Here is a 12842-nt window from a genome sequence, read left to right as displayed (position 1 = left end):
TCCTGTGGTGCTCAGAAGGGTCTTCTGACTCTCCTCTGCTCCCAGGATTGGTGGAGTACCCCCCCCCCCCACACTGCCCTACCTGGGAAGAGGTTTTTAGGATACTCTTTTTGGACTTGATTTCCTGGAGTTCCCCACCAAATTTTGCAAACTGATCCTTTGGTAGGTGGTATTTTTGAGTATCCAATTCCCTGACTCTCCTCTCACAGGAGTCTTCCTGATCAGAGAGGTTAGATCTAACATTTAGGGATCTGTACAGAGACGCCCGTCCATCAATTTCTGGGAGGCGCTGATCTGTCAGTCCCATGTTACCATCTTACTAATGTTACAATATTACCAATTCTGCTGAGGTCTACCATCCCCATGGCCCTTGGTTCATATGAGCCAGTGGACATGAAGCTGGCATAGTCCATGCTACTGAAGGGGTTAGAGTCCCTGATTACTGGGGTCCTGATTTTATGCTCAGGGGTTTCTCTGTCTCTCCCTAACTCTTCTCCTTCAGGCCCTATTCCATGGTGATATGCCAAAATCTGAATCTTTTGCTCCTCTATCAAGACCTTATTGGTCTCAATGATTTGCTCTTGCATGGCTATCTGTTGGTGGAGCCTATCATTCTTTTCACAGAGAGCGTCATTGTCTCTCTTTGCTTCCTGTTGGTTTGGATATACTGGGCCAATTTCTGCTGCATGAGACTCACCTCCTAGGTTTTATCATTATTTGTCTGGCTGTTCTTTTCCAGAGACTCCTCCACCCGCCTGGTGTGCTCGAGTAGCTTCTCATATTCTGTTTTTGCTTCATGGAGCTCCTGGAGGGCCAGCTTTCTTTCCCCTAGCTTGTTTTTTAATTTGCTCCCTTCCTGGCCTAATGCGTCCCTCTCCTGACTTAGAGTGCCCCTCTGTTCAGCCAAGTCGTCCCTTTGTTTTTTAAATACACTGGATTTCTGGCACTCCTCATCAAATTTTGTTTGAGATTCCAGATCTTTAATAATTAATTTATTGTTTTCCTCTTTTAATTTGTCTTTCTGGTCCTGTATGATAACCACCTGTTCTGCGACGACTCTATTAAAGGTTAATTGTTGTGCCAGTTTCTGTTGAATCTGTTGTAAAGAGTCCACCCTTTCCTGACACTCCTCTTTCAGTGCCTGTAATTGGGTGTCTTGCTCTGCCTTCTCTTGCTGTAGGAGAGCCAGATCTTCTTTTAGTTTTGCCAGATACTGCCTAGATTCTGTCTCGAATTCTTGGCTCTTCAGTAGCCTTTGCTCTGCAGAGTCCAGATCATTCTGGATTCTTTCTAGTTTTCCACTTGATTCTTTGCCAGAACTATGTTTTCTTCATGCTTTTCCTGCATTACTCCTATGTGGTACAGGTAGGCCGCTATTTTGGCAATTTTACTCTGCTCCTCTTTTACTTTTGGGGCCATGTACAGTTCACTAAGAGCTTGGTGTAATGGGCCCTTGTCCTGCCATGTATCCAGGTCCATGGCAGTGACCTGTTCTTTGATTTCCTGCAGCCAGATCTGCTCATTCTGTTCTGGCCACTCACCCCTGACAAACAGTTTGTGCATGAGGTGTTCCCTAGCCATATTGATTTCTACTGGAATCGCCATTTTGGACATATCAATTTCCTTATGACTTATTTTAGGGTAAATTTACTTTTACTTTTACAACCAGGCCTAATTGTTGAGTATTTATTTTGAGAGGTGCTTGTACATTGTAGCACAGTACACCAACCAAAAAGGTGTCTGTACCCTGCAGGCTAGTCTGCTGTGTTAGACTGTCACGGGTGGTAACTCAAACTCAAAATCACGACACGAGACCCCAAATCTGTTAAGGATTTCAATCAGGCAACACCCCCAGTCTCAGCCTAGTATGTAGTGTGCAAAAGAAATACTTATTTATTGTGTCTATAGGTTCAATATTCAGAGTGATATACCACTCATATCACACCCTTCTCAAAATACCCCTAGGTCACAGTGGACCAGGAATCAGGCTGGTTGGCAAGGGTATTATTTATTAATTTAAAATTCAAATCAAACACAAATTAATTATATGGGGCAGCAATCACCAAGGTGGTGACAAAACAATTCAGAAGGTAAGTAAAGCAATTGAATTCACTTGTAGCAATACAGAATAGAAAACACAGGAAAAAAAAGAGTTTTGGCTTGTGAAAAGATAGCGCTTAGGTTAAGGTTTCCCCCTGCAAAGTTCTTAATTCACAAATGAGCAATTCTACACAGATGTAAGTAAGCAGCAGGTATTCAGGAATAAGAACAGAGTACAGTATTTGAATATAATCTCCCCTCCCCCAAACAAGACAGAAAACGTTTTGGAAATTTTCCATTTTTTAAAATGACAGTTGAAAGTGGCTTTGTGAAACAATGAAAATTGTGCAAAAATCCTTAAATTGATATAAATTCCTATGGGGGCAATACTGAACAGGTTTTAACAAACATAAGCTACAGGATAAGCAACAGAACACACTTTAAATCAGAATGGGAGTTTGGAAATACTTTGAATGGGAAAACACACATGTAAAACTTTTGCAAAATTGCAAATTCCCGCCTAAATTTCACTATGTGATTTTTAATTAAAACTGGTCAAATACACTGTTTCGCAACGCGGTCTGTGGATGTAGCTACGGGTCTTAGGTTTAACTCAGAGTTGAAATTAAGTCTCTAGCTATAAAATTGAAGAAGTTATGCAAGTTTGAATGAGAGGTGTTTTTGAAAAAATAGAACAGAGAAAAGCAGAAATTCGGTTTTAAAATGACAGATGCCCCAGGCCCCGGGACGCATAAAATGCGGGCCGATAGAGGGCCTGGAGTTTAGGCGTGGGGTGGGGGGAAACGGCGCAAAAGCAGTAGGGAGGGGTGTCCGAATGGCGCCACGAGAAACAAAAGCCCAGGAAAGGGCAGGAAACAGCACCTGGGAAAGGTGTGAAATATAACAGCAGGGGACCGGGGGAAAACCCAGTCCCCAGGAAAGAATAAAAGGTCTGGGGGGTATATGTAAGCCAGGAAAGGAGAGGCGGTACAAACCAGGTAAAGAGCTCACCTTTCTCGGGTAAGATCTTAGTGCCTGGACAAGGGGAAGGGAAAACGTTTGCTCTTGCGGGCTCACGACTTTTCCATACTATCTCTTGCAAAAACATTTGCTCTTGCGGGCACATGGTTTTTGCATACTTTCGCTAAAGTGCAGCGGCGACGAGTGCACCTACCCATGCCGGAGCAGCGTGAAGAGGACCACCGAATACAGAGGAGGAGCGGGCAGGCGCACGGAAAGCAAAGTGGGAGCGGGAGCAGCATGGAAGTACCAGCCGGCGTGCAGAAAAGGAGACGTGGCAGTACGCCGCACCGCGAGGACACAACTGAACAGAGCTCTGTCGTCGGGTGCAGGGGAGACAAGAATCGGGAAAAAGAGCGGTAAAAGAACATCAGGAGAAGCAGAGGACACACGGCATGCCGGAGCAGGAAGACGTGGCTGACAGCTCGCTGGCAGAGAACGAAGAAGCGGTGGGAGGAGCAGCCAGGGTCAACCCTGCAGAAAGAAGGAATTCAGATGAGAAGGATGGCGGAGGGAAGAGCAAAAATGACCCAAGAATTTGCCGAATGGGCAAAGAAGGCAGAGAAGGAATATGGGGCACAAAGGGTGCTGGAGATAATGCAGAAGGAAGAACAGGCAAAGGCAATGTCACCCTTGCTGTTCATAGAGCCTAGCAGCAGCGAAGGAGAAGACGAGGTGCCGCAAGGACAGAAGAGGAGGAGAGAGGAGCCAAGGAGATCGGAGGAACAGCCAGAGGCACCTACCAAGAAGAAGAAAAGAAAAGAGAAAAACACAGGTACTGTGAATAATGATGTGGGGAATAAAATTGTAAAAATGTTAAAAAATTGCGTCATGGTTTCGGATAAGTCGCCTAGAACCAATGGCAAGAAGAGCAGAAGTAATAAGGGACCCACGGAGGAGCAGCAGGGGAATTCTTCAACTGAGGGAGAAAGCAGTGATGATGAAGAAAGGGATCACTTGAGGGCTTGGGTAAAATGGAGAGGGGTGGTGAGCAGGGAGAAGCAGAGAGGGGCAGGGGGGTAAGGGCAGAACCCAGAGAAACCCCGATCCCAGCACCACAGGAGGCACCAGTAGAGCCAAACACAGGAGGGGTACCGCAAGGGCCCAACCCAAAACCGGTGGCTCCAATAGGGACACCAGCAGCACCAGAGGCGGGGGCCCCGCCGCAGGGGGCGGTATCACCAGTGGCAGCAACGGAGGTTGGGGGACCACTCATGAGGAAGTATGTCAGACCAACCATGGGCAAAGATGCACAGGGCAGGTCAATGAAGGCAATGGCTTGGTACATAAATGACAAAGTAAAGAAGAAAATATGGAGAAAGGAATTAATTGATATTTACACATTGCTAGATTGTCAAAAGAGAGGGATGAATGTGGCACTGGAGGACATAAAGGAGGATGAGAAAAGCCTACTAAAAAGGGGGCCAGTAGTAAGGAATTTTGACAACTGGATGGCAGCCTTTAATATAATGTCTACAATTATATTACAGAATTTCCCAGAAGACGGGGTAGCATTAGTTGCGTATCACAGCATTCGGGGGAGACGCATGGCAGGAGTATGATCATGAGTTCAGAAAGGAGATGGACTGCTTTCCGGATATGGGATGGGATGTGGAGAATTTTAATCTTTACATATTTAATGTACTGAAGGAGAAATGGGAATCCAAGGAGAGAAGCGCAGGAGGGCAGCAGAGGAGGCAGTATTGGCAGAATGAGTAAAAAGCTGATTATAGATACAATAACAGGAAATATGAACACAGCTATCACAGAAATAGAAACCAAAATTTTCGGAGCAGGAACTATGGGTCACATAGAGGATGGCAGAGCAGCCTGCCCCCAACCGCGCAGGGGGGAGGCAGTGGGAGCACAGGGGCAACAAGGGCAGAACCAGGACAATGTCGGAATTTTGAGAAGGGAGTACCCTGTAGCTGGGGATGGAAGTGCAAGTTCACCCACAAGTGCGAGAGATGTAAGGGTGACCACAGCAGCTCCAAGTGAACAAGGGTCACAGCCCCAAGCAGCAGGAGCAATGAGAAGCGAAAGACAGATTGGATTTATTTAAGCTATATTAATGCTAAGAAACAGGCGAATGCCCCCCGGGAATCACCAAAGTTATGCACGGCCGATTGTAACTCTTCATGTGGCGGATACTTCTTTTTTCTTTTATGGGAATTACTTTATTTAATCCAAATCACTAATGGGTTATGGTCTTGTAAAACAAATGAGAGAAAATCAGCGCTAACACTATGGATTACAAACACGGTTGTAAAATGGTTCTTACAATATTAGAGATTCTTAAATTAAAGATGGGATAGGTTGAGAGATGGGGATAAGACAAGGTAAGACAAAATATGCTATGTGTGACTATGATTCCTGTTTATACTTACAGTCCACTGTAAATTAAGATTAGACCGTCAGGTTCTGGTCATCACGGATCGGATCTACAGGCAGCAGGGCACTTCTGGTGGGATTGGTCAGCTGGGCAGTTCAGGTCAAATGGACTGCACCTCAGATTGGATTGGCCCTTCTGGTCACTGGACACTGCAGATTAGCGTAATGGAGAGTTTCACCAGGCAACATGAATAGTAGCAAGCCAAACTGGGTCAGAATGATTTACCTTAAGTATGGGATAGTTCAGGATTTGGGCCTAGCTGAAAAGAGTACAGCAAATGCTGAGGCCTTGGCTTGGTAAAGAGGTCTGGAATCAGCTACAAGATGAAGAATTCTGGAACAGAGCGCCACGCGGAATCAGGATGTAGTCAGGAATCAGTGTGCCTGTGTGTGGTGAAGTTCCCTTATTTATCATGCCAAGTGACATCACTCAGTTTATGGTAAGGGCAGAATTACAAACCACACCCACATGCTGTGATAGGTCAAAGGCACTTGCCTTTTTCTGGTTGGAAGCCAGAAAGAGCTGTCATATTTTATGATGTGCCTTGGGAACTCCCAAAGTGATTTGGACCAAAACTTAACTTTCCCACAAATACACATTTCTATAATTATGCCCTCTAATAAAATTAGACACATGCATTACATTTTATGGGTTACATTTACCTCCAACTCCTACGTCCGTGAGAGCTGGATTTGTCTTTCTGCTGAATTTTGTCAATTTTAATCATAAAGATTTGGCCTAACAATACCTAATTCAGTACATATCTGTGCAATCACCCCTACAACACAGGTATACAATATTATATTTGCAGAATCAATAGTCTTGGCACAATTATTCTTTTTGTGTAACTTTTGTTCCTTATGTAGCACAGGGTTCAATCAATACCAATTTTTAGATGTGTTCTCCTTCATATGGCAAAGTTAAAGGGTTTTAAAGCTTAATTACAAATAGGCATTTAAACACCAAATGTCCTTTAGCAGTTTTTTTACTTTTCTTTTCTTTCACTGGCAACAGCTGTCAAATTCTTTTGATCAGGGTGGGGTATCCTCTTCCTTGAGAGGGTAGCTTCCGGCCCCTCCCCTGAAGGGATGAGTGTTCAGCCTGCCATTGTCTCTGGCTGAGCCACAGACGAACGTCTAATGAGTTCTTTGTTCTGAGTATGGAAAACCTTCCCATAGCAATTAAGCCTACCTGCTAGCAGTGAGGTGTTAACCACTCCCAGGCTGAGGCAGTCAGCCCAGAATTCAATATTTTAATTAAGTCAAGACTGGGTTTTGACTTTAAGTTACCAACATCCTTCATTAAAACATATAGATGAACACAGTTTGTAGGTGATTTTGAATTTTAAAGAATTAGGCCTTTCACAAAAACATGCCTTTAAAGAGGCGATTTTTGCACTTCCTTCCTGAAAAAGCACATAAATCTGAGTTCTTTACATCAGATTTTCCTCTGCAGCACATACATTATATTCAGCACCAGTCCTCCCTTAAGTGCTGGTATTTGTCTGAAGTCTGGATGTATGTATCCAGCCTTTGCTTGGAGTTCTCTCTGCACAACTGAAATTGTTACTTGTTGTCCTTTTTAGCTGCATTTTTCCTGTGGAACTGAAAACAAAATGTTGTTGGGCTGGTTCTTCATAAGATACATTTCTTAGCTGCTGTCAGTCAATGAAAACCGGCTCTTCTGAACCACCTGGATGATCTTTAATTTCAGTACCCTTTTAATTTTAATGATTCACTGGAAAATGAATGGATCTAGCACCAAAACAGCACTTTGAAGGTTGCAAAGCTGTGTTTTAAAAGGCATTTTCGGTTTTTAGCCCAATTCTGCAGCCTTGCTTCATGTTGAATGGAACAGCACCCACTGATATGCTCCTGCAGTGAGAATTCTATTTTCACCCCCATTTTGACTGTGTGTGACAGGGGTGTGCAGCCTTTTGTGATTGTGACCCACACACAGTTTTGCAGATTTTTGCGCGCACAGAGGTTGGCGCGTCCCTTTTTGGCTGTTTCTTTCCCCATTTGTAAAGTGGTGCAGTGGGGCACATTGGCAAGACGTACTTTTTACACAAAGTAATAGCTAACAAGAGAGAGAGAGAAAAACGAAAGAGAGAAAGAAGGAAGAGAGAGAGGAAAGAAAGAGAGAAGGAGGAGAAAGAGAGGAAGTGAGAAAGAGGAAAGAGAGAGAGGAATGAAAGAGAGAAAGAGGAAAGAGAGAGACACAAGAAAGAAAAGAAGCGAAAGAGGCAAGACAAAAAAAGAAAGTGAAGAAAAGAAATCACTCCCAAAAAAAAGAATACAGAGCTAGCAGCTGACCTTCGGAATACCGCTCAAGTGTGCTACCACACCCGTATCTCCACTGGACAGGCCGGTGAGCTAGTTGGGTTACAAGCACTGTTACCCTTCGTTTCAAGATAACTGATGCACCAGTGTGTTTGTTCTCTGGAGTTGCCCTACGAACGTCAGAGAGGTGGACCCAGTAGCACAATTCCTTCACTTTCACAGCGAGGGGAACACAAAGCACCAACTCATAAGGACCTTGGAACCAAGGGCTATTCCATCTGCGTACAAAATTGCGGACATAAACCCAGCAGCAGCGGTCATGTGGTCATATGCTCAGGATCTGTCAACGTAGTAGGCTCAGCATCTGGCATTTTTGCCGTCACAATCCTGGGAGGTGCAATCTGCAGGACCTGGATATGGTAGTATGCATACCCTGGCCACTGACCACTTTGTGAGGTGACAAATGGTGGTCTTTGCTTGGCTGCGTGCATGGACTGAAAAGGGCCAGGGGTAAACATTGCACTCAGTTTTTCTTCAACATGGAACACACTTTGGAAAACTTGCTTTTAAGGAGCCCATTTATTCTCTACAATTCAATTAGCCTGTGGGTGATAAATCGAGCGCATCTGATGCTTGATGCTAAGTAGTGCTGTAACGTGTTGGACTAACGCATTGAACAAATGTGTACGATTATCTGACCTTAAAACCTTGCACAAACCGCAGCACAGAAACTCTTCCTGCACTAAAAACATTGCAGCACACTTGGCAACAGGGTGCGCACGTGGCCCTGCTTCCACGAACCTTGAGAAAGGACAGATGACCACAATGAGGTACCTAGAAACATTACAATACTCACCCATATCCACGTAATCTATGTGTAATTCACAGAATGGCCCATTCTGGCCCACTAGGGTGGGGGCAAGGTGCCTTGTAACGTTTGTATTGTCATCCCTGTACTAAAACCTTGACATGTGGTGCAATGTATGGCCATTTCTGTAATGTTTTCCTGGATGTTTGGTATGAGCCAGTCCTCCTGTATGCCTGCGGCTATGCGCTGTTTCGAACTGTGAGATGAGTAGTGTAATTGTTCAAAGGCTATGGCTAGCAGCTCCTGGGGTATTACTGTCTTCCCAGGGGTGTCTTGCCTTCATAACAATCCCGTCGGGGATTGCTTGCAACCTCTCTGTAACCAAAACTCTTTCTCCCTTTTAGGTACCCTTCCTTGTAATTCAATAATCTGGGAGATGGGCAATGCTGTGTAAGGTACTGGATGGTCACTTGCCAGTGGGGCAGTCACAACGTACTCAGTGGATATTTCTTTTGGCAGCTATGCCGCCATTTTGACTGCCACATCGGTTGCTGCGTTACCCATCAATATTTCGCCTCTCCCGTTTGTGTGGGCAGCACACTCAACCACCGCTATGGCAGGTGGCTGTGATAATGCTTCTATCAGCATTTCTAACAATGCTGCATGCTGCACTGGGGATCCATCTGCCCTCCCAAACCCCTTCCTCTTCCAGCAGGATAGACCGGCATGTATGGTCGTTGTAACATACGCCGAGTCCGAATATATTGTGACATGTTACCCTTGTGACGCTCTCAGTGCTTAGATGAGTGCCACTAGTCCTGACGCTTGTGCAGAATTATGCATATGCAACCTTTTTATGATCACCGTCTTGTTTTCCACATCCTCAAGCCGTACTACCGGTGCCCCTGTCCATCTCTGCCCACTCTCCTGATCAATTGTGGACAACCCGTCAACAAAAAGTATATCACCCACTGTCAATGCACAGTCCCTTGCTTTGGGGGTGCAATCCTCTTCCCGCTAGTATGTGGCACAGTCGTGAGCCATCAGGTCATCTGCGTTAGGCATGCCTGTTAAAAAGGTGGCACGATTCACTGTTTTACGCCTAACCGCATGAATATGGGGTTTAGAAATGATGATCTCCTATGCCGACAACCTTAGTTGCGTAGTTATGGTAGATTTTGACCTTTCTAGAAAAGCAAGCAAAGAATGTTCCACATACAACGTTACTGAGCACCCCATTACGATCGAAGAACCTTCCTCTATTGCAAAGGCAGAAGCTGCTAAAGCTTGTTTGCATGCGAACTGACCTTGCATAACTGAATGCAAAGTGCCACTACAATAGGACAATGGCTTGTGGCACATAGAACTTTTTTGCATCAACACTGCTGTCATAGGTTGACCATCAGAATGTGAAAGCAAATACAATTCCTGTCTACAATCTGGGGTGGCCAGTATGGGTGCCAAACGAATCACTTCTTTTAAGTCATCAAACTGTCTGAGCATTTCAGCCGTCCACTGTAACTTGTGGTCCTTTGTCTTTTGCACTTTCCTAAGGGCCTGTAGAAGTGGTCTTGTGTATGCCGCATAATCTAGAATCCAAGCTCTACAGTAATTACATAGGTCCAGAAACTTCTGTATCTCTTTAACTGAGGAGGGTCTGGGGGTGGAGCATACTGACGCTGCCCTGTTGGGTAGTATTCTCTTACCATTCACTGATATGAACTGTCGTAGATAGATTACTTTCTGTTGGCAATATTGAAATTTGGCCTTATGAACCTTGTACCCCTTACAGGCCAGCAATTGTAGGAGTGTAATGGAGTTCCTTCAGCAGTGCTGTTCACTGTCACTACAGACTAGCAGATCATCCACGTAAAGTACAACCATGCTAGGTACCTGAATATTCACAAGATTGGCATGCTGTATTCTGTTAAATATGCTCGGGCTGTCACAGTACCCTGAGGTAATCTAGTGTGTTCCAACTGCATCTGGCCCTGCGTTAAGGCTGTGAAGTACCTCGACTCCGGATAGAGTGGAATCGAGAAGAATGCATTTTTCAAATCCACTACAGTAAAATACATAGCTTCTTTGGGGATGCTGCATAAAATTGTCACAGGATTCAGAACGACTGAAAATTCTTTCTGCAACACATCATTTAAGGGGAGCAAGTACTGAATCGTTCTCCAATTGCCCCCCCATTGATTTTTTAACAGGATATATTGCTGTGTTACATGCGGACATAGATGGCACAATAATCCCCTAGTAGGGCCTGTATTGTTTTTCTAATATCCGCCTCCGCCTCTCTTGATAGTGGATATTGTCTTAACCGGAATCGTACAAAAATGTCGACCTGGGAATTGCGACGGCCGAACAATGTTTTTTTTTTAACCCCCCTTACACCACATATATATGTTGGGGGTTTAGAGTATAATATTAATATGGAGGGCTGTGGGGGGTCTATATATGTAGTGTAAAGGGTTAAAAGAAAAGTCTGCATTTTGGGTTGCCGCAATAATCACATAAATCCTCTTACCCTGGACAGCACTGTTCCTGTATTCAGTGTTATATACACAGGTGTTACATCTTTCAATAATCCTACATCATATGGATTTGTGGTCCACAACTGTGAAAGCATGTGCTTTAAATCTTAAGCGAGTTAATGCTGAAATTAAGGGGCATTGCATTCTTCGGTATGTCACATGGAATGCAAATATCTAGGATTATTTCCCCCTCTTTGTCGTTATTCCCAAACAATTCGTCATCCGTCATCTCATTTAGCTGCACTATTGCATCTACACAGAGCACTGTGCGCCACTCATACCCATCCCTATCTATTCCCAATAGGACAACCCTCTTGTTCAAAATCAACAACCCCTGTAGGTCCAGCGATAATATCGTTCATGCCACCACCTCGGGTGACAATGCCGGAATGAAAAATAAAATCTGCGGGCACTCGCCAGCACTGTTTGGCAATCTGGGCACCGCCTTCACAAGCACTTTACTACCATAGATAAACATGTCCAGGTCTACGGGAATCCCAGTGACTACCACCTCCCTTGTCATTGTGTGTATTATCTACATTGCCCTCACGGTGCACATCCCAGGTGTGGAACAGACTACTCCATGATCTGTAAAAGATATGGGTCTCATTACGACCCTGGCGGACAGCCATGCCTGTAATACAAGCAGGGCTGCCTCCGGAGTTGTTTTTTTTTCCAGCACCATGGAATGGGTAATTACTGGGGTATTACAACCACGGCAGACCCAGTAATTGCTCATTCCAGTGCATGCAGCATGCTGTGCTCGCGGGTGCCACTCTGCCTGCCAGGTCCGACCTGGCTGGCAGAAAGGCACCTGCAAGCACAACTCGTAGTTTTCCGGTCCGGGAACTATGGTACCGGCAAGCTTATAGGTACCGTCGTTCCTGGACCGGCAAACTTGTAATGAGGCCTATAGTCATGTTTAACTTACTGAGGAGATCCCTATCCAGTAAACTGACTGGGGAACTCTTGGAATATAGTAAGGGCGCCCATACTACCTTCCCTCCCACATACACGTCTAACTCCTCAGTGTATGGAAACGTGGAAATAGCCCCAGAGAATCCCTATGCATCAAGATATTTTCCTAATAATGGAAAGTGTCCTTCCATGATATGTTGCACCAGAGTCCACCATGAATATGAATTGCTTATTTCCTATCTCCACACCCCACCGAAGGTCCTCTTCAGGGTGGGTAGTCTTCGACAAGACTGGACATGTGAGTGCTCTCTGTGGGCTGTCCTACTCAGGATACGTGTTCGTTCCGTGGAAAGAGAAGTGGTTACCTCCTACTACTGCTGCTCCCCCAGAGGGAGGGGCAGCCCCATCTGGTACCCTGTTTACTGGGGCAGCAGCGCCCTGCTGTTGTTGGGGCAGGTGGCGCACTTGTGTGTCCAGTGCTTAGGGCTGCTGATTATAGGTTTGGTATTGCCCCCATTGATACTCTTGATTCTGGTGCCCTGGACCCTGTTGATGGTACCCTAGTCCTTGGGTTCCTTGGGGCCCTTGGCCCTGTTGCTGTGGCCCATAAATAGACCCCACCGCAGACCTGCTCCTGCATTCCATTTCAAAATGCCCCCACCTTAAACAATTTGAACATTGAGACTGTCCAAACCCACCTCCTCTTACTCCTCGAAATCCCCCTCTACCTCGCTGCGGCTCGCCCTTGCTGCCACTGTGGCACTCACCACTTGCTGGGTGCTTTCTGTTCCTTCTACTTGTACTGGCTTCGATACCGGCTGCTGAACTGCTACCTTTGCCAATCT

Source organism: Ambystoma mexicanum, chromosome 2p (genome assembly GCF_040938575.1).
Source record: "Ambystoma mexicanum isolate Mex_15411 chromosome 2p, UKY_AmexF1_1, whole genome shotgun sequence".
Classification (NCBI taxonomy): domain Eukaryota; kingdom Metazoa; phylum Chordata; class Amphibia; order Caudata; family Ambystomatidae; genus Ambystoma; species Ambystoma mexicanum.
This window is presented reverse-complemented; position numbering follows the sequence as displayed.